This window comes from Ursus arctos, unplaced genomic scaffold, assembly GCF_023065955.2.
Source record: "Ursus arctos isolate Adak ecotype North America unplaced genomic scaffold, UrsArc2.0 scaffold_16, whole genome shotgun sequence".
NCBI lineage: Eukaryota > Metazoa > Chordata > Mammalia > Carnivora > Ursidae > Ursus > Ursus arctos.
The window spans coordinates 33618021-33634597 of NW_026622830.1; the positions used below are offsets into that span (position 1 = coordinate 33618021).

The 16577-nt window shown below is 45.6% G+C and overlaps 1 protein-coding gene across 9 annotated transcripts in view; it reads left to right on the top strand.

Moving 5' to 3' along the window:
* The window catches only part of PLCB4 (phospholipase C beta 4), a 400851-nt gene that overhangs the window by 76356 nt on the left and 307918 nt on the right, over positions 1–16577 (top strand). The window contains exon 1 of one of the 9 annotated variants that reach the window (XM_044385687.3): positions 736–3695. The exons of the other annotated variants lie outside the window; for them this stretch is intronic. The gene's annotated coding sequence lies outside the window, so the exon portion shown is untranslated. Of the gene's footprint in view, positions 1–735; positions 3696–16577 lie in introns of those variants that run through there. 9 annotated transcript variants of the gene reach the window in all.

Here is a 16577-nt window from a genome sequence, read left to right on the forward strand (position 1 = left end):
TGATGAGAGAGAGGTTGGAGCCAGCAAGGCTGCCTGGGAGATTGTAGGGGTTGGTACCAGAAAGGGGGCAATAGGAACTGAGAGGGAGGGAGGTGCACAAAATAGGATCAGAGGAAGCACTGGTAGAGTTTCGTATTCACAGTGGGGAGGACCACGGTGGAAGAAACAAAGGAACACCGGCCCTGGGTGAGTGGAAGACTGCATGATCACCAGTACTGAGGCTGGGACTAGACGGTCTTGCTGAGGTTGAGCGGACCAGAGGAATGAAGTGTCTTAAAAGCAGTGGCAGGTAACTGTGGGTCAGGTGAAGGGTAAAGGCTGGAGATGTAAATTAGTGCGTCATCAGAACCCGTTGGAATACATAAACACAGTGAACGCAAATTTGGAATTTGGGCCTTTTAACTCAGAAAATAAAAACCCTTTACCTTCATATACTGAAATCCAGTTCATCAATAAATTCTGTTCTGGATTCAAAGACCTATCTCAAATTTAATCAGTTTGTGATACCTCCATCGCTACCCCTGGTGCAATCATCATCCTCCTTCACCTGGATTGTGCCTTAGACTTCAAGCTGGGCTCCTTGGTTATGTCCTTGCTCACCTGCAATCTGTTCTCAAGAAAGCAGCCCAGGTGATCCCCTTGCTTTTTTTTTTTTTTTTTTTTTAAAGAATTATTTATTTATTTTTGAGAGAAAGAGAAAAAGCAAGGAGTGAGTGGAGGGAGGGGTAGGCGGAGAGGGAGAGACAGAATCCTCAAGCAGACTCCCTGCTGAGCGCAGAATCCAACATGGGGTTCCAAGCCAAGATCCTGAGATCATGACCTGAGCCAAAACCAAGAGTTGGATGCTTAACTGACTGAGCCACCCAGGCGCCCCAAGTGATCCTTTCCGGAGAAGCCAGGTCATGTTGCTCTGCCTTTAGCCTCCAGTGGCTCCCAACTCATTAGAAGCATGAGCTGCAGCCCTTCCCAGGCCCTGCAAGGGCTCGCATGATCCCCTCCTTTTTATCTCTGACATCATCTGTTACTATGCTCCCTTGTTCCCTTCACGCTGGCCACTGTTGCCAGCTGCTGTTACATACACACCCACACACACCCACACACACACATGACATACCTCCCCCAGGGCCTTTGTATGTCCTCCCTTGACCTGGGAAGCTCCTCTTCTCCGTTTCTGTAGGACTTATTCCCTTACCTCCTTCAAATCTTTGCTGAGTGGGGCCTTCCTTTACCCTCCTGTTTAATGTTGCCACCCTCTGTGACTTGCACTCTTGTCCTCTTTCCCCCTTCAGTATCTCCTGATGTCCAGACTGTCTACTTATTTGGGGGTGGTCAGTCTACCCCCGCAGAATGAAAGTTGCATGAGGGTAGGGATTTCTGTCCCATATTGTTCACCATGACATCCTCAGTGCCTGGAACAGTGCCAGGTACTCAATCATTTGTTAAGCGGATGAACAAATTCTGTTAGCAGCTTCTGTGTTTGAATAGAATTGTGACTTCCTTTTTTTTTTTTTTTAAAGATTTTATTTATTCTTTTGACAGAGAGACAGCCAGCGAGAGAGGGAACACAAGCAGGGGGAGTGGGAGAGGAAGAAGCAGGCTCCCAGCGGAGGAGCCTGATGTGGGGCTCGATCCCAGAACGCCGGGATCACGCCCTGAGCCGAAGGCAGACGCTTAACGACTGCGCTACCCAGGCGCCCAGAATTGTGACTTTCTTGAGATCGATGGTCAAGAACTTTTGTCTTTATATCTAGGGATAGTCAGCGCTCAATAAAAGCTGGAAAAGTGCAAAGAACCTGAAATATGAGATCCTGACATGTTGCAAGATCTAGCTCCAGAAACTCCCCCTGCTAGATGGGACATTTGAAAAGCGAAGGGGGGGAGGGGTGTAAAGGAATAGTTTTGCTTCATTTAGCTGAGTTTCCACTTTGGGCTTTAGAATTCACATAGCAGTTTGGCTTTTCTTTCATTATTACTACAATTATTAATTGGATGCTATTTAAAAATTTGGCCCTTCAACTCTCTGCTGATGTTTCAGGAGATTATGCTATACAGGGTGCAGAAATTCCTGGGGCTGACCGTATTCATGGCCAATTAAGGAACAGCACTGGCAAGCAACACAGGGTGGATTCAGATGTGCCTTGTGGGAGTCCTGGTGGCGATGGTGCATGGTCTCTGGGAAGCAGCTGCCTAGCCTCCCTTCTGCAAAAGGGGTCTTGATTTGGTTGCCTGGTGGGCACTTTTTATTAAAAAAAAAAAAAAGCAGGCTCCAGTGATTTAACTGTAGGGGGGTTAAAGAGAGAAAGGGAAGGACAAAGTAAAGAAATTACTCCTTATTTGGGAGCCTTTGCTTGAAAACTCCCTCTGAAGTTCACTTTTTGTTTTATTTGGTCTCACTCTCATCTCTTACCAGGGATGTCTTTTGAAAGAACGCATGCAGAAAAACAGGCTGGAGGGGGCAGAAATGAGTTCTTGAAAGTTTATCAAGCTGCCAAAGGACAGACCTGCCCCAAGAATCTCTCAGGTTGAGATTGGGGAGGAGCAACTAAGGTGTTCCTTCCTGCCACTGTTGATGCAGTGTAGGGCTGAACTAAATGACCAGGTCCTTATCGACATTTAAGGGAGCTCAGACAGTGGGGAAATAGAGCACAAAGGAACCTGAGAAACAGCAGCAGCAGCTGATGGCTTTGCTGTAACTTTAGGGTGATAACAATCCATGGAAAATTGTTTTGGATTTCTCTAGTGCGTGACAATACTGTACATCCCTTGTTTTCAAATATCGTGTCTATAAGGAGTCAAAAGAAAGTTCAAGTGAGATTAAAGCCCAGAGAACAAGGCCGTATAGACACCCAGCCGCAAGATCATCCATGTGATATGCCCTGAGACTACCGCATGGTGTCAGTTGGCAGGAGAAGTCAATGGCAGTTATTTTCCATGCTCTGCCTGCAAGGGCCAGAGGCACAGTGGGTGTTTGGTCTGGAGTCCAGAGCCACGTGGGAAGAAACATCGGAGACAAGGCTTTTTTGGGGGGTTTCGAAGTGTCTTATCTGTGTTTGCACTCATTTCTGCCCCCGTTACAGAGGACAACTCATGGGGTAACAAAGATCATGCACTTGGTGTCCAAGGTGAAAGTGTGGGAGAACCAAATATTTCAAGGGTGTTTTGTGATGGGAAGCAGGAAATCTGACCCGTGGAAGTCTAAAGAAACTCTCTGCTGCATTTCTGTTTGCTACATCGGAGAGGTCACAGTCATCATATAGCACAACTCTTGGAGTGAATCCTTCACTTTCAACACATGAATTAAACCGTTCAGCTCTAAAAAATAAAAGTTGTGTCTTCAGATTTTCTCTGATTAGGAAGAGAAAGACACTATTGCACCCTACTTTTTTTCTGATTATCTTTTATACTTTTGACAATGGCCTTCACTTCAAAAAATGTGGGTCTGCATTGATTCTAAATTCATAATGGTCACTCTTATCCAGCTGATAATGGTTATCAAGGTTCTTTTTATCTTCTTTCCTCAGCCATAGCCTCGTGTTTGTAATCATCTTTCCTTGATGTTGGGCAGAGGAGAGGATGGGAGAATATACAGCAAAAATCAGTCTTTTGTATTCGGTGGCCCATCCTGCTTGTTCATTTCTCCATTCATCCATCCACACGTGAGCCCATCCGATATTCAGTGATCATCTATGAACCAGGTATTGTATTGGGCTCTGGAATGAAGAGGATAAGCTAGGATCTTTCCCATGAAGGAGTCTAGACCAAATGATGATAGATATTTATATAAAACCAGGCAAATTTGATTATGGGATGGTCTTGCCATCTGTTCTTGGGGGTTTCAGGGAAAGTTTCCAGGCAGAAGTACTGTCTCCACTGATGCATGAAGGATTAACTGAAGTTAGTCGAGCGAACTCGGTATGTTTGGGCTTGGGTGTGATAAAGAGGTAAGGAGAGTTTCCAGCAGAAGGAACTCCGTGTTCTAGAGGTCACGTTTTATGTAGGGGTTATGTTTCTGAAGTCTTTGCAAATTCAGAACTCTCGTAATTCAGTAATAATTCTGGCAAAACATGGTGGGTATTTCCATTCACCGGCAAATGTGGCGCCACCCTGTGGCCACTCTGTAAACAGGGTTTAGCGTTCTGTAGGTCTAGCTAGCTTCCAAGGGACAGCTCTCCAAGAATATTAATGTTATGTGTGGATTTAACATTGATTCAAATTAACGTGAAACCACATTATTGCTCTTATATTATTTCAAAGCTGCATAGTTCAAGTTCACATCAAATAACACCAAACTCTGGAGACTTTCAGAGCACTAGCTATGGTCTGTGTGATGGAATTGAAAGTAGTTCATGGGTAGTACGTACACCCAAGAGTAGGGGTAAACCAAGAAGATAGAAGGGAGGAGGAGTAGCGGAAGAGGGAATCAGGGCCCTGATTATCACAGGCTTGTGAACCATGATAGGAAGACGGCAATGGGAAGCCTCTGAAGAAGTGGCCAGTCAGCATGAAACTTTCATTACAGTTTTCATCATGGGAGAGTTGATCCTAGACTAAGGCTGTATATGGGTTTCAGATGTTTTTGGAACATTCCTCTTCATTTCTCATTAGACTTTGTATATAGACAATAAAAGCTCTCATGATTTCCAAGTACCTTTAGGTTTTTGTCTTCTTGATCTTTTTGGCTTTTGAAATGTTCATTAACTGCCTTGGAAGAGACAATAAAATACATGGCCTACCTAGCAAGAAGGTGGGATAGAAGCCCAACCCAGACTTGGGATCTAAGACTGGGGGAAAAGTCTTTTAGCGCATCATGGGGGGGGGGGGGTCTGTAGTAAAATATGTTGGGAGAAACATGAATTAGACAAAGTTAAATACATTCACTTACTGTGGGACTTCCCAGAGCCTTAAAAGCATTAATGTATGTTGTGAACCTTTAATATAAAGTGAAGGCATGCAGTGTATCCTGACTCATTTTACCACTAAAGAACCTTTGTTCTGGAAATAGTCGTTATAGCCTGGCTGGTGTTCCAAGGAATGTGCATCTGTTATCTACTGACATAGTAACAATAATCCTGTGTAACAAGGAACTACAAAATGCAAAACCTCAGTGGAACACAATAATGAAAACGTATTTAGCTTGTAGGTTGGGGGGTTCAGCTGATGTCACTCACATGTCTGTGGTCAACTCTGGGTTGGGCAAGTAGCCCCTCTGATCTTAGCTGGGTTTGCTCCCATGTCTGGGGCTCAGCTGGCTGTTGGCTGATCTAGGATGGCTTTAGGAAGACTGGGGCGACTCATCTCTGCTACATCTGTCTCTCGTCGTCAAGCACACTCGACCTAGCGTGTTCTCCTGGCCATGACAAAGGAGCAAGAATGAGAACAAGCCATAGTGCATGCACTTTTCAAGCATTTGCTTCTACGATATTTGTTAATATCTCGTTGACCCAAAATAGTCACGTGACTGGTCCCAGAGTGGGAGGGCACTACAAGGGTGAATGGCACAGGCATAGATATAGGGAGGGAGAATAATCGGCTCTTTTTTGCAATCAGACCACCCGAGAACCCAACTTGAGAATTGCTGGGTGAGATCACAGTCAACCGAGAGCAAGGAATGAGGTCAGATTTTTTTCCCTACGCCATGGCCACAGATTGTACTTTTAATTTTGATAAGCAATCTCACCAGCAGATGTCCGGACCATGTCAAGTGAGAGAGAGTTCATCTGGTCCTGCACAGGACTTTTATTATCTTTCTGTGGAATCATTTCAGGGCCGAGAGGGTTTGGACATTAGCTAGTCTGGTAGCGTCATGTCGTGAATGAGGAAACAGAGGCCCAGAGAGGTTGACTGACCAGCCTAAATCCACACAGCTTCCTAGAAGCAAAGCTGAGTCTCAAACCCAGATCTCTCAAGCTATTTGGGTTTTCATTATGTCAGAGTAGCTTTGGGGGAAGGGGGACGGTGAGGCAGAATGGGGTTGGAAGGGACTGAAATTTATTCACAGTCTTGATATATGAACAAATCCCATTTCTTCTGGAGGGACTAGAATATAAATAATTTTTAAAATAGATGTTAGAGGTCTTTGGAAGGGGAAAGCGGATAAACACTGAGTGGTTGCTGAATATTGTCACTGGGGACCCTTTTTTTTTGGATGAGAAGTTGGGGATGGAGGAAAAATTTGAAGTGGGAAGGGGTCCTCAACTGGAGAAGTCATTTCGCAAATAAGAGCCTTTGCTTTCCCATCTGTGAACATTAGAACATTAGAACATTGCTTTCCCACCTGTGAACATTAGACAAAAGCAAATATGGAAGCTTCACGAATTTGCACAGGGGCCATGCTGATCTTTGTATCACTCCAATGTTAGTATCTGTGCTGCCGAAGGTTCTTGGAGGTTCTGGGTAATGTGTTTTCATTTTCAGAGTTTTTCTCTCCTCTGCCCCCCTCCCTTCCCCTGAGAATTTCTGCTGCATCAGAGAAGTCAGCGGAGGACTTCTGAGAAGAGAGGAAAGAATTTGTGTTCTAGCTCCTGCTTGGTCAAACAGCAGATAAAATCGTGACGGCGCATCTAGCCTTCCAGAATAGGAGCTACGTTAACGCCTCATTTAGCTCACAATGGCGGGGAACAATTTGTTAACAGAAGTAGAATCTTGATGGTGAAATTCTGTCCATTTAAGCACGATCCAGTAAATTCACTATTTTTATGATGGAAACCCTTTCAGAATATTACATTTATTCCCCCGATTTACGAAACAGAATCATTGAAACTTCTCCGCCTCATGCTTTCGGACCGCAGCGATTGAACTGGGCAGTAAGAAAGCGCATGCCTTGTACAGGGCCCTGCTCGACGGGTCCCGAGTGCTGTTCTTGTTTGCTTCGGGGCTGCTGATGATGTCGGACGACTTGCCATTAAGCTAGGTTTTGACAGATCTGCTTTAATTCCTGTATTTTACTTCCAGAGCGTTTCTCTGGGCATCTTCGTTGCCAGTTTGATCAGCTGTATCTTTGGGCCGCTCAAGCCCTGACTCGCTCTGAGATCCACTCCCGGACCGTCTCGGGTTCTGCTCCATGTTGGAGGGAACGGTGGTCCCCTGCTCCCTGGCTGGCTGGTGGCTGAGGCAGGAGGGTACTGCTCCCTGTGTCTCTGCATTTCTTTGGTGACTCTAGTGCCCCCACCAGGCTTCCCTCTCCTCTGAAGCCAGTGCTGCTCTGCCAGTCTTCACCAGTGGGCCCCAGTCTCTGGGCTCTAAAAACCCCACTTCCTTCCCTTATCCCTCCGGCCTAGACAAGCATACAACTCTCGACGGTTGGCTGGAGTCTGGGCTGTCTCCCTGGTCCCTCCATGGCCTCTCAGCCATTCCATCACTCTGTAACCTAGCCCTTGGTTTGGAAGACATAGTTTCTGTCTCCTGCTCACCTTTCACGAGTTTCCTGAAGTTGCCTTCTCCCACAACTCTCTCCCATTCTGATTCACTTCTTGCAGGCTCCCGTGAGGACAGCAGCCAACCTGATCAGCTTATTTGATGGGGTATAAAAGTGCAAACTCAAATGAGCCGTAGACAGAGTGATTTAGGCTCTGGTGCCGGAAAGCTTGGGTTCCAGTCCTAGCCTTAGCGCTCACTGGCTGTGTGACCGAGCTTCTCAACCTCTCTAAGACTCACTAGGTTCATCTGAAGATGGAAAGTAAATCCAGACCCTATGCTGTCCCTTAAAATCCACACCTAAGGAGGGGAAAGGGGGGATCTGGGATTAGGCCGAGGGAGAAGTTGAGCTGCAGAGCTGTCTTAACGGAAGCCTTAGTCAACCCCGCAGGGAGCTCCAAAGCAGCTTGGGCCTTTATTGACTGATGTCGGCCACTTGCAGGGTGCGTGCTTGACCTCGAGTGGAACAGCTTTCTTCAGCCGAGGGCAGTTGTCTGCATCCTGCCTGCGTGATCGGCAGAGCAGGGAAATCAGTTCTTTAGTCCTAAAGTGGGGTCTCATTATCACAGTGTCTCTGGCTCGTCTCTGGGGGTATAATTGTGAAAGATAAATAAATAGTTATTCCACGAGAAGTGGGGTTGCTGGGTGCCCAGGACCTGGGGAATGCTCCACAATATTTATTTATCATTATTAATATGTTAAATATAGCCAGTAAATGGGCTGTATGCTGTCCAGTTTTGCTGTTTGGAGTTTTGTCCTTTTTTTTTTTTTTTTAAGATTTATTTATTCGAGAGAGAGAGAGCGCGCGAGAAAGCAGTAGCAGGGGGAGGGGCAGGGGAGAAGGAAAAGCAGGCTCCCCGCTGAGTGTGGGGCTCGATCCCAGGACCCTGGGATCATGACCTGAGCCAAAGGCAAATGCTTAACAGACGGAGCCACTCAGGTGCCCTTAGCTACTCAGAGTTTTTATTGACTTCCTTGTCGTACTCTGTTCTAGAGGGTCCAGGAAGAGCCGTGTAAATGGTCTGCGGGGAAGCAGTGTTCTATGGCTTGTACACAGACATACACTGTTACCACAGGTATAATTTTATATTAATGTTGACACGGTATCTTTGAATATGGCTTAACCTGAGGTCCTTGTATCTTTATTCCCCAAGCGATTCAAGGCATTTAGCATGAACTATGAAAAGAAAGAAGACCGCTCTCATGTTCGGAACACTCATTACGTAGCTGCCGTGCTAAGCGTGTCTTACCAGTCCCCCGGACGACTGTCTAGAGTGCTCAGCTTCCTCCCTCGGAGGACCCGAGCTCAGCGAGGTTGAGGGAGCTACCCTCGGTCCCCCAGCCAGGAGTGGCAGCTACGCTCCCCCATTGGGGCTGCAGCCCCAGACGCATGCAAACCTACGCTTTTAACTAAACATTGCAACACACAGCAGTAGGGGAAACCTTCTCCTCTGAAAATAACTCTAGCGAAGTGTAGGTGTTGTTTTGGTAGAAACATTTCAGCTTCTGCCATAAAAATCTTCTCCCAAATGGCTTTGTGAGAGCAGAGCTGTGCAGCCTCTGCTTGTGTTTGTGATGTGCGCCTTATGGCTCAGCCACAACACAAATGATTTGTTTTCCTGGCCTTGTTGGCGAAGCGATTTAATTGCGGGATTTCCCTGAGGAATAAGCCTAAACAAATAAATTTCAGTATAATTGGCTGTTTAGAGAGGGGCCACAAGGAAGAGGCAAGATGGGAAGCCAGGTATGTTTGCGCTTGCCGAGCAATGCGGGAAGGGAGGTGCACGTGCAGGGATGGAAGTCATGGGGTAGTTTCACTTCCCGATAGTTGGCTCCCTGCTCTTTATTAGGAAATGATTAGTATAATCAACGAAAGCCCCCACACGCGAAGTGGGAGTTTAGGTAAGTGGGTGTTCGTCATTGTTGGGGCATAGCAAATTAGGTCACTGTTTCTTTACTTCTAAATTCAAGGAATGGGGCGCCTGGGTGGTGCAGTCGTTAAGCGTCTGCCTTCGCTTCAGGGCATGATCCCAGCGTTCTGGGATCAAGCCCCGCATCAGGCTCCTCCGCTATGAGCCTGCTTCTTCCTCTCCCACTCCCCCTGCTTGTGTTCCCTCTCTCACTGGCTGTCTCTGTCAAATAAATAAAATCTTTAAAAAAATAAATAAATTCAAGGAATGCCTTTTTTTTTTTTAAATAAAAGATTGTTTTTCAAAATAGGGTAAATGGCTTGGAGAAATCTGGGAAGCTGTAAGGTCAGGGATTCCTAAAAATACACTCCTGGGAGCCCTATTTGTTCGATGTATCAGTTTTGACTTTATAGCAGGAACATGTAAAATAGCAGTGACTTAAAGATTTTATTTGAGCACGAGCATGAGTTGAGGGCAGAGGCAGAGGGGCAGAGGGAGAAACAGACTTCTTGCTAAGCAAGGAGCCTGATGTGGGGCTCAATCCCAGGACCCAGGGATCACGACCTGAACTGAAGGCAGATGCTTAACCCACTGAGCTACCCAGCAGCGACTTCAGGAGGAAAGTTCATGGCAAAGAAGACCAGAGTTAGGCACTCCATGATTTCCTGCTAGGATCAGAAGCCCAGACTCCCATCTTTCCGTCCCACCGTCCGGGTCATGTGACTTCCCTTTCCAAGGTCACCCAAGCTGCAGCCCAGACGTGCAGCGAAAGAGAATTCGTAGGAAGGAGCCTTCTCTGTTGAGAGGCACCCCCTCCATCTCTGCAGCCTCCCTGGAAGTTCCAGGTGGCACTTGGTCACAGGGTCACAGCTCGCTATAAGAGAGCCTGACGCTGGAGTCTTAGCTGAGCGCACCTGAGGCTGTTTTACTGACGGAGCAGAGAATGGATGGGGAGTAATAGCGAGGAGTCGTGCCACCTTTGGGTTGGTGATACGAATGCCTTGGCCCAAACTTTAGACACGTTGGTGTTAAGCATGCACAGGTGAATTTTGTCGGTGTCTTCAGGGTCTTGAGGGGGCTGATGGTCATCAGAATGGAAAGTTCCTGAATGTGCTTTGCACTGGCCCCCTTTCCTAGGGGGAAATAATGTTCAGATCAGCGTGCTAACCTTGACGTCATTCAAATATCGATCGACTGTCACATGCCAGATACTGTGCCAGATCCTAGCAAGACGCAGGAGCTAGAACAGCCTTTCCCACATTTACTTGAGCACCCAGACTTGTGCGGAGGCAGGCTCTGTGGCATCGCTTGCTGTTCAGAACAGCAGTATTGCTCCATTTCCTGTGTGCTCCCTAGAACTGTCAGGGAGGAAGACACATGACATAAATGTAACCCTTTCCGACAATCCTGTGAGGTAGGGTGCTCTTATCCCATGTGGAGGTGATGTCACTAAGGCGCGAAAGGGTTAAGTAGCATGCCAGTGTTTCACAGCGCTGAGGTTTGCACCCACGTGCCTGGCCCCGTGGTCCTGTCTCCAAGTCAGGCTGAAGAGCCGCCTCGGGGGTGTGAGTATGTAGTTGTTTAAAAAATGGAAGAAGGAAGGGTCTAATTTTGACAGCATGGAGAGGGATGGGAACAATGACTTCGATTTTAAAAATTAACTTTGGACTCTTCGTGCGGAGCCTGCCCTGGAAATTTACATAGCTATTTCTTGCAGGTACATTTGACATTCAGAAGCAATCAGATTGCATTATCTGTTCTTGGAGGGATTACTGGGCTCTGTGCATCTTGAAGGTTACATTTGCAATCATCATTAATTTCATTGTTAACCATTTTCCTTCACGTTAGATACAGGGTCGTTTCTTCTTCTTTTCTCGTTGGGTTCTAGCAGAGATGATAATTTGTGGGATTCGATGGGACAATTAAAGTTTATTGTTCAGGAAGCCATATTAGGCGCAGAGAGTGAACTCGCCTTCAGGACCGTGGCTGGACCGTGTGGATCCCTAAGCCAGTGTCACCGAGCAGCAGTCTCTGTCCTTCCTCATTTCGGTCCAAAAGGCCCATTAAACTGGAGTGGGGTGAAGAAGGTATATGATGCTGATAGGGAATGACTTCCCCACTCCATTCTATGGTTCACTCGAGGGGGTCACCCTGAACTACATGAACGATGGGAGGAATTCCCCTGGAGCCAAGGAGGGAGAAAAATCATATGAAGAGAAAGATAAATAGTGATGCCCGTTTGCTTTTCTGTCTTCATCTGTTGGGGCTGGAACAAAATAGCACAGACTTATGGCTTATAAACCATAAGTGTGGCTTATAAACAGCAGACATTTACACCTCACAGTCCCAGAGGCTGCAAGCCTGCATGGTGGGGTGAGGGCTCTCTTCTGGATCACAGGCGTCTGCTTGTGTCCTCCCGTGGGTGAAGGGGCTAGCGAGCTCTCCCGAGCCTCTTTCATAAGGACACTAATCGCATCCATGAGGGCTCCAGCCTCGTGACCTAAGTACCTCCCAAAGGCCCCCCGTCCTAATAGTCCTAATATCATCTTTTGGGGGTTAGGATTTTATCAGTATTGGGGGGAAACAAACATCCAGACCATAGCAATATTCAAGCAGATTTTTAAAAAGCCATTACCTGTAATGTGGCCATAATTTAAACAAAAAGTCATTTACTGGAGCAATATCAAGAAAACAGCAATTTTTGCGATGCTGCACGAATCAGGGAGAGCGTGAAAATGTTGGAGGAACCACGTGCCTGCTTGTAAATACATTTTTGTTGGTGTCGTATGGAGAAGGAATGGCAGCCTCAATTTAAACTCTAATTAAAACACTGGGACTTTTTAAGTAGAGAGAAAAGGAACTTATAATGGAAGTCAAGACCATGCACTTGATTTTCTTTCAGAGGGTCACATGGGTTTGAAACAGTCTTCAATTGGCGGCATTTTTAGCCCAAAACAAAACAAAACAAAACAGAAGGAGCTTTTTTTTTTTTTTAAACCTGTGGCAGGAGTCCATGAAGAAGTCTATTTACCTTATAATTCACAGGCCAGAGGATCAAGTTTGAATATATCATTATTTACCTGGATATATTTATAAAATACTGTAATACCTCACTTATATGGAATTCTTGCTTTAGTCCAGGTAACACATTAGTGCTTTACCTGTAATAATCCCTTTATCCTCATGATAACCCCTTGAAATAGGTACTTTCATCACCTCTCTTCTACAAATGAGGAAACCAAGGCACAGAGATCTCAAGTAACTTGCCTCAAGTCACACAGCAAAGTAAGTTGTGAAGCTCCTATTCAAACAGTCCATCTGAATCCATACGCTAGTGTTTCCCAACTGTCAGTCATTCCTGCCTTGTGCCATGATTGTATTCCACCTCTATTTTTGCATGTTTTCACTTTTTTGGCCAAAAATAAATGTATTTGAAAAGAAAACATTTAATCACCACCTTAAGTGGAAAACTCTGATGTGCCACAAATAGTAGAGATATCCACTAAAAGTTAAAAGATGAAAACCAAACAGTGTCATTCAATCCTAAGTAGATGCCAATGCCTGCCAAAACCCCTGCATGAGAGGCCTGCGGTAGCTTTACTGAAAGAGAGAGAAAGAGAGAGGTCAGAGAGACAGGGGGCTGGAGCTCACTTTATTAGAGAGAGAGAAGGGAAGGGAGAGGTATCCACCTTTCCTGCGGGGGGTTCTGCGTTATTCCAGGCTCAGTCTGTGTATCACCTAAAATCATCTTGCAGTCCCATCGGCAGGGACTCCTACACTCTGGGAATCACGTATCTAAAATCTGAAGTTGTTGGGGCGCCTGGCTGGCTCAGTCGGTACAGCACGTAACTCTTGATCTTAGGGTCCTGAGGTCAAGCCCCACGTTGGGCATAAAGCTCAGTTAAAAACAAACAAACAAACAAAACATTAAAATATGAATATGTTGTACCATCTTCAGAATTATCTCAGGGAAAGTGAAGCAGAGGAATGTTGAAATGAGTCCAGGCCCGTATTAGTTCAGCCAGGACAAGTAAAGCTTTTGCCTGAATTATTAACCCTGAAATATTCATTTGGTTCCTAGAAGACATTTCAGACTGCTTTGTAGAAGGCCGATGGGTAATTTTTACCTAAGTTGTTATCTATAGAAGAAGGTGTGGTTACCCCTGGATTTTAAACCAGACTACTTAGAAAATGGCTCTGAATTGAGCCTTGCTTCATCCTTGACTCATACCTGTTGGTTTGAAATATTGAGAGGGCTTTGGGCCTCTTTCAAATACCTGTTGGAAGATCGTCGGGAATAATGTGCCCTCCTCTCTTACCAAGATGGCATTCCCTTTACACGTGCCCTCTCCATGATTGATGCAGGATTATTATATTTGGTGATGGTGAGAAAAGTAAAAGGTATCTTTTCATCTCCCAGTTTAACATAACTGAGGAGGCTTAGTGTGTTTTCACGTAATGAAGAGGGATCTTCCTTTTGTTCACTGGCGTCTGTAAAAGCAATTCAGAGACATAATTAGACTCATCAATGTGAACAATAAATTAATCTGCATCTGAAGGTTTTACTGATTATCTGATCACATAATTTCCATATATTTTGATTACATTTTTCTGATGCTCTTTACATTATATGAATTCTTAACAGGATTCTATTAGGACCACTTCTATATACGACGACTCTTGTAATGGACAGAGCTCAGCTTGAAGAAGTTTTAACAGACTTGAAGATGGGGGAAAATCTGATTTCCTCTTGCCCAGCACCCCTGTTTTTTATTTTATCTTATTTTTACTTTTTAAAAGATTTTATTTATTTATTTATTTATTTGAGAGAGAGAGAGAGAAAAGAGGGAGAGAGAGAGCAGGGGGAGGGGCAGAGGGATGGGAGAGAATCCTCAAGCAGACTCCTAGTGGAGCACAGAGCCTGACGTAGGGCTAGATCTCATGACCTTGAGACCACGACCTGAGCCAAAACCAAGAGTTGGAGGCTTAATCAACTGAGCCACCTAGGCACCCCTCTTTTAAAATATTATAGTTAAACATTATAATTAAGTATTATAGCTGCAAATAGGCATCAAGATACTCAATGTGGTTTATGTGGCTGGTGAAATGTTCCCACTGCGTGCCGTTCAGTGTGCTGGTGAATTTCGGAAAGCTTCTGATAGCTTTTAGCCTGTCGAGGTGCTCACGGTCAGGAAGAAGAGGTGGGCGGATTGTGGGAACATCTTTTCACACTAATGATGCTGTGGGATCTGTGTCTCCAAGGGGCCGCCGCTCCATTCCCGCCGGGACCAAGTGGTGGGCAGGACTGGCCACTGTTTGGGGGTCTAGCAGAGATGGCTCATATTTGTGGATTTCATCTGGTAGTTCCCCGATGCATGTCCTCAGTGGATTGTGGCCAGAGCTGATCTCTGTTTTGCTGTGGCTTATTTACACGCAGCCTGTAGTTGTCCTGCTCTGCCCTGGGCTCTGGTGATGTGGCCTGGTTTTAGGAATAAGATTAGTGAAGGTCAGGATAGTTAAATCCTCAAGGGTGTGGGTCATGTCTGTTAGGCACCAGTGTATACTTGGCATGGGACATGGTGCAAGGCACATGGCAGGCACTCAGTCAATAATGTGGTGAGTCAGGGAGGGAACAGAGTTTAACTGGCCAACTGATGTTTATGGCATCATATCATTTTTACGTGGTGATAGGAAACGACAGCAAAACTGTAGGGGGCGGGGTGTGAATGTGTGTGTGTGTGTGTGTGTGTGTGTGTGTGTGTGTGTGTGTTTTATAGCTTCCTTAAGAAATAGAAGCCATTTCAGTGTTTGGAACTAAAAGTGAATACAGAGAGTTAGCTTGGAGTGAGTGGCTGGTTTCTCACAATAAGTTGCCCTGATTGAAAAAGATAGTTACAGTCTCTTTCGGGACAGAGAAAAAGATGGCCAGGACTTCTGCTCCGTTCCCTTTTGTGTCTGTGTAAGAAAAAGAGCCTGCGAGGATTTAGAGTAGAGAGAAGCCGTGTGGAAAACAGATAGTTTTCTTCCAGACGTAGGTCTTGAGGATTAGTAGAACATACTAGGAAATAAGGTTCTTTCGCTTGGGAAATTACTAAAGCTGCCAGCTTGAACTAGCATGAAAAAGACTTTTGGTAGCGGCGGGTCTTCAGATAGTTTGCTAAAGAGAGAAGGGGCCCAAGTTGAGTGAAAGAAAGCAAGTCAGAATTATATTAGCAAGTCATTAAAAGTGCAGTGGGAAGCAGAAAGGCAGCTGACATGTCCTTAGCACCTACTACGTGTCAAGCCATGGGATATACTTATAAATAGTAATTATTTTTGAGACAACTGCTAATTTGAGATCTTATATTTTATAAATACTGTTATTCCCATTTCACCAATAAGGAAATTGAAGTGTATAAGGAGGTCTGTAATTAACCCAAAGCCACAGTAACAGCTGCTGTGTGCAGCTAGAACTTGAACCCAGGCCTGCCTGATTCAAAAACGCAAGTTCTTCCCCCAGGTGAAGCAGTCCCTTGCCTTTCTTATAATCGTATTCTATATTTAGCAATCATCCCGAGTGGTTCATAGCTTTTCGCATTTTTAAAGAAAGAGTTCTGTTTTTACAGGGAAGGTGTTACCGGATTGTGGATTCAGTGTTTCACCTTTTCGCTAGCTAGACCCGGGTGTGCACGTGTGTTTGTGTGGAATGCATAAGTGGTGGTGGGGAATACCCAGGTGGGCCAAATCCTTAATACTCCCAAGTGTGGCCCCCGGACCAGCTTCATCAGCATCACCTGGGAGCTGGCTAGAACTACAGCCTCTCAGGCCCGCACAGAAGATCTCTGGAATCATAGTCAGCATTTTTAAGAAAATCCCGAGGTGCTTGGTGTGCGTGTGGAAGTTTGAGAAGCTCTGGCCTACACCATTGTATATTCAAGGCAATTGGGTGGTTGGGGCATATTGTGCAAAAGCAGTAACACTGGGTAGTGACAGGGAGGAGTTGTTACCCCAGGGTATTGGGTGCTTCCTAGGTACCAGATGGTACGCTAAGTGTTTGATGTCGATTTTCTTATTTTAAAACTGTCAGGGACCCTGTCAGGTGGGTATTTCTCTTCCTATTTTATTTTATTTTATCTTTTTTAAAGATTTTATTTATTTATTCGACAGAGATAGAGACAGCCAGCGAGAGAGGGAACACAAGCAGGGGGAGTGGGAGAGGAAGAAGCAGGCTCATAGCGGAGGAGCCTGACGTGGGGCTCGATCCCATAACGCCGG